Source organism: Trichosurus vulpecula, chromosome 4 (genome assembly GCF_011100635.1).
Source record: "Trichosurus vulpecula isolate mTriVul1 chromosome 4, mTriVul1.pri, whole genome shotgun sequence".
In the NCBI taxonomy this organism is placed as follows: domain Eukaryota; kingdom Metazoa; phylum Chordata; class Mammalia; order Diprotodontia; family Phalangeridae; genus Trichosurus; species Trichosurus vulpecula.
Genome location: NC_050576.1, coordinates 249,460,420 through 249,476,351, shown reverse-complemented (window position 1 = coordinate 249,476,351; position 15,932 = coordinate 249,460,420). Strand labels below are relative to the sequence as shown.

Here is a 15,932-nt window from a genome sequence, read left to right as displayed (position 1 = left end):
GGATAATAAGTTGACATGATCCTGATTTTCAAAATGATTCTTTAAACTTTAGGCCACAATGGGATATAGATATCCATCCTGCCCTACAAGAAAGTAAGGTGAAAAGGGGATGGGGGAGGGGAATGGAGTAACAGAAGGGAAGGCTAACTGGGGAACGGGGCAATCAGAATATATGCCATCTTGGGGTGAGGGGAGGGTAGAAATGGGGAGAAAATTCATAACTCAAAATCTTGTGGAAATCAATTCTGAAAACTAAAAATATTAAATAATAAAATAAGAATTAAAAAAAAATAAATTTTAGGCCAGTGAACTTCACTTTTAGTTCCTAATGAAGTCCCATAATGCCATCTAATAATAGTATTAATATTACTACTAATAATATAATAATAATTCTGTTGATGGAATTATATCTGATGATGAAAACCTATTTGGGTTCATCAAGAGGACGTCAAGCCAAACTACCTCTCTATTTTTGACAGTATCTATGCAAGTAAGACAAGGGAAAGTCAAAAAACTTGGTTTAAACAAAGCATTTGGTTAAGCTTCTCATGAGTTCTTTACCATTTGGGATGTTCATTTACATCTTTTCCGAACTGACTGTCTCTAAGGGACTGCCCCAAGGAAGCTACCCTCAACCCTGGTCAACATTTTATAGCACCAATTTGGATAAAGGCAGCATGCTTATCAAATTTGTAGGCTATGCAAAGTTAGGAACGACGGCTGACTGAATGACAGACTGGAGGCCAAAACAGATTTGGGGTTAGGGATGATGAGCTAAAATCAAATTTAACAATAAAAAATGTGGAGTACTTTGCGTAGATTCCAAACACATATGCTCAAGAACTAAATGATGGAGAAGTAGCCAGGCGATACGAACATATGAAAATAGCTTTGTAGAGGACAATCAGCTCAACACATTAATGTGATAACTGAAGCTATCCTAAAAGCTAATGACTTTTTAGGCTCTATTATTAGAGCTGTCAGGACAAAGGAAGTCATCGTCCTGTTATTCTCTGCCTATTAGTACTAGAGTCCAGATCTAAGTATCATATATTTTAGCAAGGACATTGAGCTAATAGAGTACACCCAAAGGAGTGGTGATAGAATTTGAAACTCTGGTATGTGAGGAATCAGTTGCCTGTAGGCATTGGGAAGGTTTAAGCAGAAGACTGGCTTATGAGGCAGGGATGGGAAGCAGGGCATACTGGCAGAATAGGATAGCAATTTCCTGGCAGAGATGGGAACAATGTGTGGAAGTTTTAGAGTGACCAATTTCAGCTTGAGGGAAGGGAAAAAAAAACAGTTGGGCAAGAATGAAATGGGGTATCTTGAGAAGCGATGAGTTCAGCAGCCATCCTGGGTCCCTATCAGGTAAGGATTGAACTAATGGATTTCTGATGTTCCTTCCAGTTCTAAGACTATGGATTTTTTAAAGAATGTTCTACTGTGTTCAACTTAGAATTCATCAGTCTACGTCCCTTCCTGTGCCCCAAGTTGTTTCAAAAATTGCTAGTTTCTTCAATCCAGCATGGAGGGAGGCATTCAGAATTGACTCTGGCTTGTAACAATAAATTATGTCTGCTTATCCTTGGTTTATATCTTTAGAGATTAATGGTAGTTTCTTCTTAAGCATCAGTAGAAAAGAGAGCCCTCACTGACAGCTTGTTCCCCTGTAGAACATCTTTTGTTAGGCTGGTGATTATGTCCTACCTAAACTGTACCTTCTGAAAAGGTAAGAACTTCTTTAGTTTGATCCTTAGTAGAGACATTTAAAAAAATCTATCACCATAGTCTCGAAAATTACCTTTCATATACTCGTTTTTCTCCAGGATATATTACTCACACTTTAAAAAATTTCTTTCTAAATGTGCTCTCCAAACTTCTTTTTGCTTTGTTTCTTCTTTAAAAAGAAAACCAAAAGAATCTTTCAAATATAAAGTTCCTTTGCTAAAAGAAAAAATCACAGAAATAAGGATTTCAGAGTTATCTATGCCCCTATTTTCCTAGCGCACATGTTTCCTAACATCGGTATTTGATCTGCAGATAGCTTGATTTTTGTCACTGCAGGTGATCCTTGCATTTATGGAAATTGCAACCACTCACGGCCTTTGTAGATGGTTTTGATTAGTTACCTAACCAAATAAATCATCAAGTAGTGGCCAAAATTCTGGCTTGAGTCTATTTGAATTCAGTCTGACTAATCCTTAACCAACAAGACAGGCAGTTCTTGTCCACATGTGAGAAACCTGTCCAGCTTGGTGAGGTTTGACAGAGCTGGTGCTTCATTATCACCGAATCAAGGAATTTCAGATTTGGAAGTGACTCAGTGGCAATTCAGTCCATCCCATAGCCCAGAAAAGATTCCCATAAGAATGCATTAATAACTGGTTATGCAGCCATTGCTAAAGCATGCACTATTATCCCAGTCACTATACCATTCCACTTTGTCTGGTTTCACCTTCCATCCACTGTCTCAAAGGGACAACCGCTGACCATTCAGGTTCATTACCACACCATGAGGCATCAGATGTGTTTACTTATCACGGCCAAATTGATAGTGCCTTCAGCATTTTTATTTGCATTGAAGCCAAGCAGTGAGAACACTGAGTATCTTGTATGTTGCTAATACAGAATCAGCTCAGCCATTCTACAAGCTACCAGCCTATCTTTAAAATGTCAAAAAGTATGTCATCAGTCAGTCAGTGGTTCTCAAAGTGTGGTCTGAGGGTAACTGAGGAGTCCCCAAGACCCTTTCAGCAAGTCTGTAAGGTCAAAACTATTTGCATAATAATGTTATTTGACTATTAAAATACTCTTTCCTTTTCCGACTACATATCTGGGTGAGGCCAGATTTTCTTCACATACTGCAAACAAAACAAAATGACAACAGGTTGAATGCAGAAGTAGATTGAGAATTCAGCTTTCTTCTATTAGGCTAGACCTTAAAAGAGACTTGCAAACGTAAAACTGCTACTGTTCGCTATTTTTAAAAAAAAATATATAGTTACTTTTCATTAAAATGCTATGATAAATAGGTAATGGTTTTATTATTGTATTTTATCATATACATATATAATTATAAATATGTAATGGATATATGTTTTAGATAAAGCAATAAATATTTTTAACATTATTGGTTTTATGGCCCTAGAAGTGGTATTGCTGGGTCAAAGAGTATGAACATTCTTGTAGCCCTTTGGGCATAGTTCCAAATTGCTCTCCAGAATGGCTGGATCAGTTCATAACTCCACCAGCAATGTAACAGTGTTCCAATTTTCCCACATCCTCTCCAAGATTTATCATTTTCCTGTTTTGTCATTTTAGCCAACCTGACAAGAGAGATGTGGTACCTAAGAGTTGTTTTGATTTGCATTTCTCTAAACAGTAGTGATTTAGAGCATTTTTTCATATGCCTATAGATAGCTTTAATTTCTTCCTCTGAAAACTGCCTATTCATATCCTTTGACTATTTCACAACTGGGGAATGACTTGTATTCCTATAAATTTGGCTCAGTTCCCTGTATATTTTAGAGATGAGGCCTTTATCAGAGACACTGATTGTAAAGATTTTCTCCCAATTTTCTGCTTCCCTCCTAATCTTTGTTGCATTGGCTGTTTTTATACAAAAACTAGGGCTGTATCCCAAAGAGATCACACAAGTGGGAAAAAGACCCGTATGTACAAAAATATTTATAGCAGTTCTTTTTGTAGTAACAAAGAATTGGAAATCAAGGGGATGCCCATCAATTGGGGAATAGCTGAACAAGTTGTGGTATATGAATGTAATGGAATACTATTGTGTTATAAGAAATGGGGAAGATACAGACTTCATAATAATCTGAAAAAACCTACCTGATATAATGCTGAGTGAGCGGAGCAGAACTAGGAGAACATTATACCCAACCACAGATATATTGATTCTGTGATGACTAACCTTGATAGACTTCGCTCTTCTCGGCAATACAAGGTTCAAACACAACTCCAAAGGACTCATGATGGAGAGAGCTATCTACATATAGAGAAAAAACTATGAAGTCTGAATGCAGATTGAAGAAAACTATTTGCTCTCCTTTTTTTCTGTTTTGTTTTTGGTTTTTTTTTTTTGGCTTTGTTTCTTCTTTCTCATGATTCATTCCATTGGTCATAATTCTTTACAACTTGACTATTGTGTGAATAAGTTCAATGTGAAGTTATATGTAGAAGATATATCAACTTCTGTGCCATCTTGGGGGGGCAGGGAGAAAATCTGGAACTCAAAATCATGCGGAACTGAGTGTTGTAAACTAAAAATAAAAAAAAACTTGATTTAAAAAATTATTGGTTTTAATTTCTTACATGGTAAATATGAAAATATATAATTCACATATATAAAAGCTTGCTGGGGAGACGTTCTAAGTATTTTTTAAGAGTAAGGTCTCTTGAGACCCAAAAGTTCAGGAACTGCTGCTCTAGATGAATTATTACTAAAAATGAGCATTGTAAACAGAAATCTGGCATACTGGGAGAAACTCCATGGTGTCTAAAGGCAATAATCACAGTCATACTCTGTTCCATAATATCGAATCTTTTGAGTCATATTAGGTTTTAAGAATCAAGCATAGATTATAATCTCGGTGTTTCCTCTAAAAAAGCCAAGCTTTCAGAAACAGCCATTCCTCTCATTAAGTAGTTTGCACCAAGGATGTAATTTTGTGTGAAGTGAGGAGTGATTTCATTGGTATTGGAACTCCCTGTTCCAAAACAGAAGATCAGTCCTCAGTGGTTTCTCATTTTGTCTGATTCACAGGTATGTCTTTCCATAAATCCTTCACAGAAGATTCATCCAAGGGTCTCAAGGTCTTCCTTTGATTTCCTTTTGGATCCCAAGAGCGTCATTACACAACTTAGGCTGTCTCTCTTTTGCCTCATCATTTTCTCTTGCTACAGGACCAGCCCATCTCCTTTTCCTTTCATACATGTCCACAATGATGTCTTTTATTTCCCTTGTTGTGAGCAAGTGCTCACGAGCAATATACTAGAATCCACTGATGCCCCGAATGTGTCTTTCCCTTGTCCTTTAGATGACTTATAATTTTAAATCTTCCAAGAAATAAGGTTTCCATGATTCCCAGGTATCTATCATCACTGGGAGAACATAAGTGGTAAAGAAATGGGCCCTTGCAGCAGTGAACAGCTAGGGGCCAATGAAAACACTAAGTAGCTTTCCAGCGGGGATCTAGCCTTATCTCTTTCTTCTCATCCAGTTCATTATCTACATGCAACTACTCTCTAGGATATTCTTTAGTTTGTTGTGGGTCAGTCCGTAATTTTGTGCATGTGACTAATCTCTCCCCTGACACACTGTATTTCCTTGTTAACTTAATAGATGGATTTCAAGAGTTGTTACAGTCAAACATTCATCAACTTTTGCCCAAACTGATGGTGAGTCTCTCCAGACCTTGCTAGGCTAGTCCTCAGACAATGAATATATAGTCAATAACTAGGCTTACACTCAAAGTTTGTGTGTTTGTGTGTGTGTGTGTGTATGTATATATACATGTATATATATGTGTATATGCATAAAATCTACCTGTTACCTTGTTTCTTTCTCTCTCCATAATATGTATATATAAATAGATATATGCATTGATCTATACTTCTGATTCTACCAATTTGGGGAAATTTCTAGTATGGAAATTCTCTCAACCAATAGACTAGTAATTCATGTATCAGTATAGGCTTAGAGAACTGCCTCGGACCCGGGGATGCTAAGAGACCTGATTGTTTTCACAATCAGGAGAAGTTGAACCCACATCTTCTAGACTCTTCCTCAGGTCAGCTGTCTATCCTATTCTGACCTATACATTTTTTTATACACTTAGTTTTTCCAGGGTGGCTGGTTTAACTGTCCATGGATTTCAGTGATGATACTTTATTCTGAGGGCTGAATACTATTTAATACAATGTCATCTGTGAGTAAGTATATTGAGAAAAACTCGCCATCAACAGAAAATCCTACTTTTGTCTGGAATTGGTACAAGACATCTTCCATGACAATGATGAACAACTCGAGTAAGCGCGTCTCCCGGATTTACATCTCATTTGATGTCAATACTCGGCAGAGCTTTGAACAGAGTTATGTCCCTGCATCTGTCACAGACTCTTGTATAATTTTAATGTGGGTATGGCAGATCACAATTAACAAGTGAATTCAAGGTTTCAAGTCCTGGGGTGGTAGAATCTAAAGATGGTTGCTCCAGCCTTGTTTCTGATGAAAACATGAAACCATATTTTTCTTTAAAATAAGATCTGTTTCATTTTTTGCCTGCCATCCTTTTTATGTGTTATCTTCCCCCAATAGGAATGTGAGTTCTTTGATAATGGGGTTTATTTCATTTACTTATTTGTATCCCTATCACTGAGCACCATGCTTGGCATGTGGTAAACACTTAATAAATGCTTTTCCATTCCATTGACTCTAAAACTGCTTTTTGGAAGGTCTTAGTTGAATCTCTTTTTTGCCTCTCTGCAGGCTCAATTCCCCCTCAACTACTTTTTGCTTTTGGGTGAATTCTGTCCCTCCTCTGCCATCCTTCCTCCTCCACTTTTGGAAAATGAACTTGACTTTTAGACCATTTGACCATCAGATCACTGACATTTTATACCATTATTTAGACCATTATTGCTTATGGCTCCTATTTCAATCTACTTGGCCAAGGCACTAAGTGTTGGTTGGGCTGAAGGAATTTCTTTTGGCTCACTTGTGGAATATATTTTACATGAGACAAACTTCTCTAAGAAATGCCAGTAACTATCGAGGTCTTTAATTTTGTCCATTTTTCAAAAACAACCAATGAGATTGGAGCTGCTTCAATCGCAGTCAACATCTTACCCTCCTCCTTTCTTCTATTTTGGCTCAAACTCTAACCTTTGCTCTAATTATATGATGATCTGATTGTACAATAGTAGCTGATTTCAAAATCACTCTATGTTTCACATTTGTCATGTCCCATAGTTTAAGGCATAGCCTTTAAAAGGAAGAAAACAAAGAACCATAACAAAAAATTAAAAAAAAATTAAAAACCCTCTGGTGCCACATTATACGTGAAGGTGACTAAGAATTGATTCTGAAATGATATGACAGAATACAAATTATGGTTGGCTTCTATAGTGTTGGAAAGTAACTGAGTTCAACCCCAGACCCTGCCCTGCCCCCCCACCAAAAAAAAAAAAAGGAAGAAAGGACAAACAAAAAAAAAACCTGTCTGAGCACCAGTCAAGCTAAATGCAGAGACAGCATATGACTAGAAAGTTGTACATAAAGGAATGAATTATTTGGCCCTTTTCGCCTATACAAAATAGTCCCCAGTCTTGTGTGACTCTTACCTTTGTTCAGTGATAAAGTCACTATGATAGAAAAGGGGACAAAGAATAGATTTTAAAAGGCTGTCTACAAACATTTATTTATATGTTGCTCCTCTAAATGTGAATTCCTTGCCCAAAAATGATGCCCCTAAACTCAGAGTCACACCCTCAGAGGTGGGATGCCAGAGGATGATTTAATTTGGCCCTGACAACTAACAAAAAAAAAAACTGCCCGCTAAGGCACTTGTAACAGTTTGTGTCTAGTGAAGGGAGTAATTATGCTAACAAAATAACAGAGATTTTAGGAGTTCTTAACTTAGGAATCTGAACCTTTTTTTAATATGTGGACAATTTTAATATAGCATGTTTTCTTTGAAATCCTAAATATTTTATTTTATTATGCATTTAAAATATTCTGAGAATGGGCCATAGGAATCACCAGACTGCCAGAGAGGTCCATGCAAAACAAAACTAAAAAAGATTAAAAACTTCTGTCCCAAGTGTCAAAACAAAGGATTATCATACTCCTGACTAATAAACAATACAAACTATGGCAGGGCAGAGAAATCAACCTATGGTCCGAGCCATCTACAGACAGATGTATGCTAAGGACAGGCATTCATGTCTGCTCCAACAGCCCTAGACAAGTTATAATACTTTCCAAATGGCTCAATTCATGGAAAAAAATCAAGTATCAAATGAGAACTGATCATATATTCATTGAGTAAATTGGAGACCAGTGTATAGAACCAATTAATATTGATGAAAAGAGAAAAGTAGAGATGTCATCTCATGCATGTGGGAGTTCACTGCATCCCTGAGAAATAAGTGAATCGAATATTTTACAATGATGATCAAGGGCACTCTGACTGAGGAAGAGCTGCTATGTTCATGCAGGACTCTGATGTTTAAAAAGGAAAGCTACAGAAAGATGAAACACTTATTCCAATGAGTTCCAAAGGGGAAACTAAAATGTGCTATTAAATTATTATTAATGGTGATCACTTGCATTTATATCATATTTGACAAAGCACTTTTTACATGACATCTTGTCTGAGCCACACAACAGTCCTGTAAGGAAGGTGCCATGTTAAGCTCCCTGCCTTTTTTTTAAAGAGGAGGAAAATAAGGTCCATCGAAGTTAAGGGATTTGCCCACAGGCTTGTCTGAGGCAGGAATCCAATGCAGCTCTTCCTCACTCCAAGTTCAGTACCACCTGCCTACTCCATTACTAGTAGTATCTTAATCATGAATAAAGTTACCAGATCATTCACTTTAGAGAAGAAGCATATGTTTGAAGAAATAAAGTTTCAAAAAAGGAGAAAGAATTGGTTTAGTCCCAAGTTTGACAGATGCTTGGAGGAAAGCATAGAGATCAACTGAGGTAACATACATAAAGTACTTTGTACACCTTAAAGTACTAGATAGATTTTACAACTACTGCTACCACCAGTACTACTATTACTACTACCACCACCACCACCACCACCACCACTACTACTACTAGTACCATTATGTATATCACAGCAGTATGGGAGGGTAAAAGATAAAGGCCTACATAAGATTGTTGTCTGTCATTACTATAGTATTTAAGGTTAACATAGTACTTTACATATTAGTGCATTTGACTCTCACGACCCTGCGAAATAGGTTGTCCAGATGTTCTGATACCTATTACTCAGAGAAGGTTAGCAGGACTAAAGCTCAGAGGTTAACTGATTCGTCCAAGGGCACTTAGCTAGGAAGAGGCAGAGCTCAGATTCTTAACAGATCCTAAGTTCATGGCTCTTCCAACTATCCCACATGGCCAGACATTTAATAATTATATGACATAAGCATTGCAAGCTTATCCTTAGGATGGCTTTACAAGCAGGCAGGATAGGCAGCTGCCTGCAGATTGTGATTTCAGGAATCCTGAAAAACCCTCCGACCCCAAAATAGCTCCCCAGCTGGCTCTGCCAAAGTCTAAGATTGCCATATTTTTCATTGCTTTGGGCAAAAGCATTGAGGGTCCTTGTTAAAATGCAAACAGCTTTTGGAGGAGTCAGGCATAAAGATACTCATTTCAGCTTAAATTGGCAGATCAAACTAACTCATGCATCGTCTAACATAAGACAAGGCACCTAAGATTGCCTTCCATCATTCTGTATATATCTTGTACGTATAGAACTATTGCATGTTGTCTCCCCAATTTGAATGTGGGCTCCTCAAGAGCAGAGACTGTGTTTTTGTACTCTATATCCCCAGAGCTTAGCATGGTGTTTGGCCCACAGTAAGCACTTTATATATGGCTGTGGATTAACTGACTTCATGGACTCGCCTTAGGTTATCTCTATTAGTCACTATATTTAGAATGGGTTAGACTTTTATTAACACCAGTACTTTGTTTGAGACCTAATCCAAAAGGACAGTTCGTAAGGATGTGGACAATCTTAGGTACTATAGCACAGAATGCAAACTCTGCCTTCTAGTATTGAAGGCCTTCCAAAATCTTTTCCCAGCATACCTTTCTAGCCTTATCTCACACTATACTCCATAACACACATGACTTTGTCCTCTCCCTCACACCCCATATCCAGTCTATCTTGTTGACTCTACCTCTATCACAACCCATATCTGTCTCAATCTCTCCACTCTAATCCAGGCCTTCATCTTCTCTTTTCTGAACCATTTAACAGTCTCCTAACTGGCCTCCCTGCCTCCAGTCTCACTCCACCTAATCCATCATCTCTATAATTGAAAAATTGATATTCCTAAAGTACAGATCTTACCCTGTCCCTCTCCTGCTCAGGATGCTTTAATGGCTCCCACTTGCCTCTAGAATCAAATATAAGCTCTTCTGTTTAACTTTAAAGTCCTTTTGCAATATGCAAATAACTACCTTTTTAGGCTTATTTCATAACAAACACACATACTCATTCCCCGTGCCCCCCCCCTCTCTGTTCCAGCCAAATTAGCTTACCTGTTCCCCAAACATGACTAATGTTATATGCCTTTGTAAAGGTTTTCCCTCAGGCTGGACTGCATTCCCTCCTCACCTCCATATTTTTTTCTCCAAGAGTCTGTCAAATCCAACCTCCTAAAATAAGCCCTTCTTCATGCCCCTTTTTAGGGCCCTCTTTCTCTTCCAGTGACCATGTGTTTCCTGGCTGTCTAGACATTCTACACCCCAGGCAAAACAGAAATTTCTTAGGGGCAGAAACTATTTTTTAATTTTTATTAGTATTTCCAGAGCCTATCATGGCGCTCTTAAGCAGAAGCTTAAGAAATGCGTGCTTATTTGAACTGAGAAGGGTAGGCAATGGAATTTAATTGTAGCAAGAGAGATATAGGTTAGCCTTTAAGGATGAAGCCAATAGAAAGAATGAGTCACAAGACCACAACTCCAAGGGAGAATGGGTAAACCCAATCTGTAAGTTTATTTAGGCGAGTGTGAGCACAGAGCTCTCTTTCAGAGAACAACAGACATAATCTAAACAACTTTTAGGCTTATGACTAACAAAGCAGTCCCCGCCCCTGAGAAGCTTACATTAGATCAAGCATATGAGGGGCAGCTGGGTGGTACAGTGAGCAGAGCACCTGCCCTGGAGTCAGGAGGACTTGAGTTCAAATTCGACCTCAGACACTTGACACACTTATTAGCTGTGTGATCTCGGACAAGTCACTTAACCCTAACTGCCCTGCCTCCCCGCCCCCTCCCAAAAAGTTAAAGCATATATTAATATAAGTGAATAGAAAATATATAGACAGTAGGTGCAAAGTAGGTAGTTTTTTGGGGGGGGCAGGGTGGGAAGTCACTAGAAGCTGAACTAGGAAAGGCCTCATGCAGAAGTCAGCACTTGGACTAAACTTGGAAGGGAGTGAAGCGATTTCAAAAGGTAATGATCAGGAACAGTATGTTCCCACTATGGGACACAACCTATGGAACAGCCAAGGGACAGGAGCTAGACTTGTAGATGAGGAGGAACCAGAGGGCTGGTCTGGCCAGACCACAGAATGTGTGAAAAGGTCTAATGTACAGTAAGCCTCAAAAGGTCAACTGTAACCAAAGTGCAAAAAGTATTAAATGTCAAACAGGATCTTAGCTTTTCTATTAGAAGCAACTGGGAGTCACTTAAGTTTAATGAGCAGGGGAGAAACATGGTCAGACCTGTGCTCCAGGAAAATATCTTTGGCAGCTCTTTGGAGGATTGAATGAAAAGAAGAAGGACTAACAGGAAGATTCATTAAAAAGCTATAGCAGTAGTACAGGCAAGAGTGGGTGAGGGCCTGAGTAAGGTGGGGGCTATGTAAGGAGAGAGAAAGGATAAATTCAAAAGAATCACTTGGCAACTAATGTGATAACCCCCATGGGGAACAGCGAGGGGTCAACCTTGAAGCTGTAAAACATGGGGGACTGGAAGCGTGGGTTCACGTCATGCCTTTGACAGAAACAGGCAAGTTGGGATACCTGACACTAGCCCAGTTTCCTGACAGCTCCATGAGGACAGAGACTTGTAGCTCAGGCCCTGGCACAATTAAGGAATCCTTGTTGATTGACATGTTCCCTTTAAGGGAAAAAAAATAATCAAATTGTTCTGCCTGAGAGTACAGATACATGGCAATAAACAGACAATTCAGAAATTAACTATCTTATGTAGGTTAAGATATGGCTTTCTTAACGAAGGATCAATTTCTAGCTTATAGTCTATTTTACATAATTACTTACTAAAAATCCAGGATCCCCCTCAGAAACCATACAATCTAATCCAGCAAGCATTTATTGAATACCTTCCATATACAAGATACTCTATGAGATTCTGGAGTTATAAAGGTAAAAAAGAAAACAGTTCCTGCCCTTGAGGGGCTTACATTCTGGTAGGGAGGGGACACAACAGGAACAGAGTTAAGTAGATACTTGATTATTTAAGGAGGAGAAAAGCACTATCTAAAAGGTAGATCTGGGAAGGCTTCCTGTACGAGATGGAGGCCCAAATGGAAGACAAAACTTCTAAGAGTTGCAGGTGAAGTGCCTTCCAGACCCAGAGGACAATCTGGGTAAAGGACTGGAGGCCAGGAATGGACTACTGAGACAAAGGAACAATAGGTAGGCCATTATGCCTGAAAGTTATTGTGCACCAAAGGAAATAATATAGAATTAGTCTGGAAAAGGTCATCTGGAGCTGTTGAGGAGGGGTTGGGCTTTTATCTTAGAGGCAATAGCAAGCCATGGAAATTTGATGAACAGGGAAGGGATGCAGTCATATTTATACTGTAGGAAGATGGTTTTGGCAAACATCTGAAGGACAGATTTGAGAACCATCCAAAGCGAAGATGCCATACTGGTCGTCAGTGATGAGCTACTATCACTTTCCGTTGTTTCTAATACTATCATTAGGTATATTTAGACAGGAAATTGAATACACTGCTACTATGGACTGAACAAAATATAATTAAAACCTCACAACAATACAGAATAGCAACATTTACCTTGTTCATTCAGGTAAGAAACATTTGTGCATCAAGGCCAACAATAAATGAATAATAACATCTTGAAAGTTTTTTGCTTTTAAAGCAGCCTTAAAAATCTTTGGCTGAAGATTTGGCAAAGTGAACTGTATTTTTTTTCAATTAAAAAACATTAAATCTGCCCCTCCCCCCACCCCCAGCTAACCCCACCTCCACACTGCAGGGAGGGGAAGAGAAAACAAAACCCTCATAATAAATATGCAGTCTATGTCATCACTGTCACGCAAAACAAATTCCCAAACTGATCTTTTTTTATATCTGATAGGTAAATATCATCTCTGCATACCATGCATATATGTGTATATTTATACATATACACACACAGATGTGTACATAGATATATAAAGACAAGTTTAGGAATTTGTTTTGTGCGACTGCATATTTGTTAAGTGTGTGTGTGTGTGCGTGTGTGCGCACGCGCATATATCTACAAACTGCATCACTTCTCTGTCAGGCTATTGGATAGTATTCATCATGAGTCCTCTGAAACTGTGGTTTTTCATTGTGGTGATCAGAGTTCTTAAGTCCTTTAAGGTGTATCCTTAGAATGTATTATTGGAAAAATTGTACTCCCATTCTTCTCACCTCTGGATCAATTCATACAAGTCTTCCTAACTTTCTTTGAAACTGTCCCCTTTTGTCATTTCTTATAATACAAGAATATTCTATTCTGTTCTCATACCATAATTGGTTCAGCCACCCAATCCCTACTCCCCACCTCCCATTGATAGGTACAGCCTTAGGTTTCTCCTTCTCAGCACAGAGTTGCTCTAAATATTTTCACACAAATGGGTCCTTTTATTCTTTCTCTCATTGGGGTATAGAGCTAATAGTGGTATCCCTAGATCAAAGGACATGAATAGCTCAGTGTTTCTGCAGGGAGAGTTCTAAACTGCTTTCCACAATAGCTAGACTAATTCACAGTTCTACCACTACTGCATTAATGTGCCTGTTTTCCCACAATCCCTTAACATTTATCATTTTCCTTTCTTTTTTGTTTTTTTGGCCAACTTTGCCCATCAGATAAGTGTGAAGTGGGGCTTCAGTTTCTGTCATTTGTATTTTTCTAATTATTCGTAATGGAAGTATTGTTTCATATGGCTATTGGTAGCTTGGGGCCTTTTTTTGAGAATTGCATGTTCTTATTCTTTGACTGTTTATTAATTGGGGAATGGCTCCTATTCACATGAATTTGAAGCAGTTCCTTATCTGTCTGGGAAATGATACCTCAATCAGAAAAAAAAAAAAACTTGGACCTCTCTCTCTCTCTCTCTCTCTCTCCCTCCCCTTCCTCTTCCTCCTCCCCTCCCTCTCTCTCTTCTTCCCTCCCTCCCTCTCTCTCCCTAGATTTAGGAAACAGCATGTCTGAGACTCTGAAAGTTTAAGGTCCAGTTCCTAGAATCCTGAAAAGATTGATAACATCAAAGCCTAATTCATGAAGTTTTCAAAGCCAAACTTTAGCAAGGACTTAACACAGGAAAACTCACAGAAAAAAAAAAAAATTCATTTCCCATTGCCCTCACACTTAGCCCACAATACCAAAGAGCAAACTACTCTTTTACTAAAAAATAACAGCTTGTCAAGGTCTTATTTTTAAAACCAAAAAGGCAGATGAACCTTTTTCAGCTCAGTACCACAATTTCCTCTGATTCCTGCAAGTTCCAGAGCATTATATCCTTAATCTAAATGGTGGGAGTCCAAGCAAGCATGTTTGGAATGAGGAATCTGCTGAATGCAAAATCAAGTCTTTTAATTGGTCTCAGAAATTCCAAAGCAAAGGGTCATTTTCATAGAACAGCCTTCATTACTGTTAAATTTGCTATTTAAAAACTTCAGTGGGAGTTTTATGAGGGCCGCATTTTTATTTCACTTTAGATGTTTTTAAACATATGCTTCACATTTATTACCATCATAGTCACTATTAGTAACAAGAGGAGGGTAAGAATCCTTTCTCTGATCTTTCCTTTCCCCTAAAAGGTTTTGTTTTCACATAAAAACATTTTTAGCCCTTTAAAAAATTACAAATTTTAAATGGTGGTATAGGTTGAATGGTGACTGTATTGTTGATGTGTTTCATACACATAAAATACTATTAATCTCCATTATACTGTGCATATATAATTTATAGACACATTGTGTGAGTTTGTGTATATAAAGGGGTGTGTGTGTGTGTGTGTGTGTGTGTGTGTTTGAGTATGTTTTAAGGTGTATTGAGGAAGCCTTTTGGGCATATGGCAATTTTATGTTTTTTTTATGTGCCAGCCAAAAAAAAAAAACTCTATACCCACACTCAGCTTCTCAGCATAATGACATCAATTTTCTTCATGAGCATAGTGAATGATTTTGGGCTAGGGGTGATATATTACATACACTAATAATACTAGATTACAATTTTGAAACTTTCCTTAGTATTAACTCATTCTTCTCCTTGGAATAAATTCTTCTTTCCCCTTAAAAACCATCATCTGGAACTTTGCCAACGTATAGGCTTTACTCTCTCCAAACACATCTAATTCTAGCCCAACCACAAGAGTATTCTCCACTTAAGACAGGAAGGATACATTGGGAGGGGGCAGTATCTCTCTCCATGAGGCCTTTCTTGTCCTTATACTGAGAATTACCTTGTATTCAATAGGTGTATATTTTATACGTTTTTATATGTATACATTATCTCCCCCAATAGAATGTAAGTCCCTTGAGAGTTCATGTCCTTTTTATTGGTACGGCCTATCAGAGGGCTTTATACAGTAGACACTCAATAAATACTTTTTGATTGGTTAACCCAATGTCTTACACATAGTAGGACACTTAATAAATGCTTATTGACTAGTTTAACCTCGATGATCAAGAAAGAACGTATGTTGTGATGGGGATGGATAAATCATGAATCATGTGGTTGATATGTAATAGTAACTATTTCCTCTGTGTTCACATAGTGGAGGGTTTTGTGTTGATTGGACCCGAGTAACAGAAAGTCATATTCGATTCAACACATATTAATTAGGTGTCTACTATGTGCAAAATTCCATAGTAGGGCCTGAGGGATAAGTAAGACAAGATCTTTGCTCTCGACAACACTA

At 38.1% G+C, this 15,932-nt stretch overlaps 1 protein-coding gene across 1 annotated transcript in view; it reads right to left on the bottom strand.

The window, feature by feature from the left end:
- The window catches only part of NAALADL2 (N-acetylated alpha-linked acidic dipeptidase like 2), a 1,044,682-nt gene that overhangs the window by 694,366 nt on the left and 334,384 nt on the right, over window positions 1-15,932 (bottom strand). The gene's annotated exons all lie outside the window — the stretch shown is intronic.